At 36.2% G+C, this 3,924-nt stretch overlaps 1 non-coding gene across 1 annotated transcript; it reads left to right on the top strand.

Annotated features, from left to right (window-relative positions):
- The first annotated feature begins 211 nt into the window (after window positions 1-211).
- LOC121208858 (small nucleolar RNA R71) lies at window positions 212-318 on the top strand. Its single transcript, XR_005903982.1, has one exon. It is a non-coding gene; the product is annotated as a small nucleolar RNA R71 (small nucleolar RNA).
- Window positions 319-3,924: the final 3,606 nt, after the last annotated feature.

The raw sequence follows: 3,924 nt of genomic DNA, 5'->3' as shown, positions 1-3,924 counted from the left end.
TGACCGCATCAATGTTAAAAACACCGGCTACTTTGATTGGCTTTGTCCTCATGACTTGCCACTGATAATTATTCAGTGACTTCTCTTCTATAAACTCCTAAACCTCTTCAAGTGTTTTGTTATTCAAAGTCCACCGGCAGATGCATCGATCAATTGCCTAGTTGAGGGGTTCAAACCATTGTAAAAAGTTTGAACCTGTAGCCATAGAGGTAACCCATGGTAAGGGAATCTTCTCAATAAATCCTTATACCTCTCCCATGCATCATAGAAAGTCTCTAAATCCATTTGTACAAAGGAAGATATATCATTCCTCAATTTGGCTGTCTTAGCCGGTGGAAAGTACTTCAGCAAAAACTTCTCAGTCATTTGATCCCAAGTAGTGATAGAACCTTGTGGTAGGGAGTTCAACCATTGATTAGCCTTATTTCTCAACGAGAAGGGGAATAACTGTAGGCGAATGGTATCATAAAAAATGCCTTTATCTTGAAAGTGTTGCAGAATTCTAGGAAATTAGCCAAAAGAGTATTTGGGTCTTCGTCTTGCAAACCATTAAACTGAACAAACTGCTGAATTATTTGAATAGTATTAGCTTTCAGTTCAAAATTATTTGCAGCAACAGCAGGTCTAACAATACTCGATTCAGCCCTAGTTAAATTGGGCTTGGCATAATCGTACATAGTACGAGGAGCAGGATTCGGATTTACAGGATTTACAACAACCACAGGAGGTAACTGATTATTATGATTTTCTGCCATCTCCTCAGTATTAATAATAATATCCTCTTGCTCTTCTATTGTACTTTGTTGACTTTGCATCGCTTTTCTATGGTTTCTACAAGCGGTACTTTCGATCTCATTGTCGAATACTAGAGGTCTTGACGGATTTCTTCTAGTCAGAAACTAAAGGAACCTACCAGAAGCAAATAAAAGAAAAGTTAGTAAATTAAAAGTAAAACAAAAAATAAAATAAAAATAAAAATAAAAATGGCTAAAGTAATAAAAATCTAGTGTTCCTAATATTTTAGTCCCTAGCAACAACGCCAAAAACTTGATGATCGTTTTATGATTCACTAAACTAGACTACGATCATGACTAAGGCAAGCGCACCTATCGAATGGTAGTATAGTTACGGTGAGTCAGGAATATCGTATCCACGAGGACTAAAAGTACTAGTAATAACTATATTTTTATTATTTAGCCTATAATTAAAGGGATTTGTTTTAATCTAAAATTAACTAAGGAACGCAAGAGAAAGTGAAGGAAATAACTGAATAAACCAATGATAAAGACAATACCCAAGGAAGAATCCACCTAGACTTCACTTATTATTCTGACTCTGAATTAAATGATTTATTCACTTGTCTTGATCTGTAGAAATTCCTGAATTATGTTAATATCTCTTTCGAGACTAAGAACAACTGACTCTAGGTTGGTTATTTGAAATATCCTTCTAATTAAAACCCCTTTTGTCGCATTAACTCGATCTAAGGATTCCCTTATTAGATTTGACTCTAATCCGACATATTTATGTTGTCCTATTTCTAGGATTGCAATCAACTCCGCATAATTATGCTAGATCTACTCTTAAACAGGGACTTTTGCTCCATTGAATAAGCACATCAAACATGAATTAATATCCTGAAAATATTGAGGCAAGAATTAATAACACATAATTAAGAACAAGAACAAGTATTTATCATGTAATTCAGAAAATTAAGAATAAGATCCATCAAAGGTTTCATCTTCCCTAGGTATCTAGGGAATTTAGTTCATAATTTTGGGAAAACATCTCAAAAATAGGAAAATAAAAAAACATAAAGAAACCCAAAAACTTCGAGAGAAATTGAAGGGAGATCTTCAGTCTTGAAGGAGATCTTGCTTCCAAGTTGAATCTGTTGTTGTTCTTCGAGTAATTTCTTCTTTCTACTCTGTGTGTCCCCTTTAGGTCCTCTTCTAGTGTGTATTTATAGACTTTAGAATGCTCAAAAACCCTAAAAATTTGGTTTTTCTACGTAACAGAGAAGCAGGGTGCAAAATTGACACGGACTGGCACATGGGCGTGTGGCCAGCCCGTGTGGAAATGCCCAGGCTATGTGGATCCTGAAAACAACTCTTTTTGCCTGATTTTGGCTCGTTTTTCGATCCTTTCACTCCCCTATTCTCATCTAAGTATAGAAACAAGAATTTAAAAGATTCGGAGCATCAAATTCACTAATTCATATAATAAATCATCCAAAAACGCATCAAGAATGGGATTAAAAACATGTTACTTTTATGGCTTATCAGCTCTGATTACCAATTATTGGGATTTTGGCAACAAAACAAAAGAGAAAAGAAGCTGGAACCAAATGCAAAGATAATTGAACAAAGATGAAAATCTGAAAACTGATTTTCATACGTATTTTCATTAAGAATAAAAGGAACAAAGTATGTTACATTGGCAGATTCCTAATACATAACTGCTCCTACTAATGTATTGACTAAAACAAAGCTTGAATTACACACAAAATGTAGCTCACATATCAGCTATTACATCAAACGTAAAGCAGCAACTAATCTTACCAACTTTAAATGCAAATTAAAAAAGAACTAAATCAAGTTACAAATGAACAAAATGTTGCTGCTGCACTAGTTTGGCTTCCATGCTGCTTCTATACTGGTCTAATGTTGCACTGCAGGCCAAAGTTCAACATTCATTCACCAACCTCCAACACTACTTTTTGAATTCTTCAAATGTGTTAGACTTTTCGCTAAGAAACTTCTTCACCCATATGTACTTTGAGAAGTTATCTACACATACCAGAGCATATCATTTGCCTCCAATGATCTCAACTTGCATAGGACCAAATAGATCTATGTGCAAAATTTCAAAGGTTAAGTTGTTTGGATGTATGATTGTTGTTGATGACTCTCTTTATGTTTCTATCCTTTCAAGCATCCACTGCTTACTTTTGGAATTACATTACCTAACTTTGGAATTCCTCTACCAGCATCGTATCTCACCAACCTTTGAAGCCCTTTGTAGTGAATGTGGTCAAGTTTCTCATGTCACAACTCCAATTCAAATATTTTAGCCTTGATACATACAACATATTGGATTACCTTATAATAGTTGTCAAAGGTACGAACCCCTTCCTTAATCTTCTCATTAGACATTGAAGATACTAGACACTTGTCTTTGGTGAAATTGACAACCATGTCTCAATTACATAGTTAACTAATGCTCACCAAATTAGCTTTTAGCCCATTAACAAGCACATTTTTCAAGTTTAGCATTCGAGGAGAAATGAGAGTTCCTTGCCTAAGAACATGGCCTTTCTTTATCACCAAAAGTAACTCTACGAACATAGTAATTCAAAAATTCAGGCACGTATCCATCGTCGGAGTAGGGTTATGAGGTATTACCGATCAATACACATCATTTAATATACATAACTCATACATAAAGCATTTAATCTCATAAATCATTCAACACAATCACATTGTCCCTTATAATGGCTTATGAGGCCTTAAACATGCTTTAAAAATAGTTCGGGACTAAACCGATAGCATACAAAAAATTTGGAAAACTTATAATTTTTCATGTAAACAGAGGTCATACGTTCGTGTGAATAGGCCGTGTGCCTCACACGGCTCCAGACATGCCCGTGTCATAGGCAGTGTGGAAACAGGGCATACATACTGACTTGGGTCACACGGCCAACCACACGCCCGTGTGTCTAACCCATATGCCCTTCGAAGTGGTCTCACACATTCGTGTTCCAGGCCATGTGCTAGGCCGTGCCAAACCTGTAGGGTATACTAACTTATGCAACACGGCCAAGTCACATGCCCGTGTGCTAGGCCATTTGCCATTTAGGGGGTATACTAACTTGTGCCACACGACCAATCACATGCCTGTATGTGAGGCCGTGTGGAGCATACT

The sequence above is a fragment of the Gossypium hirsutum genome, chromosome A10 (genome assembly GCF_007990345.1).
Source record: "Gossypium hirsutum isolate 1008001.06 chromosome A10, Gossypium_hirsutum_v2.1, whole genome shotgun sequence".
NCBI classification, from domain to species: domain Eukaryota; kingdom Viridiplantae; phylum Streptophyta; class Magnoliopsida; order Malvales; family Malvaceae; genus Gossypium; species Gossypium hirsutum.
This window is presented reverse-complemented; position numbering and strand designations above follow the sequence as displayed.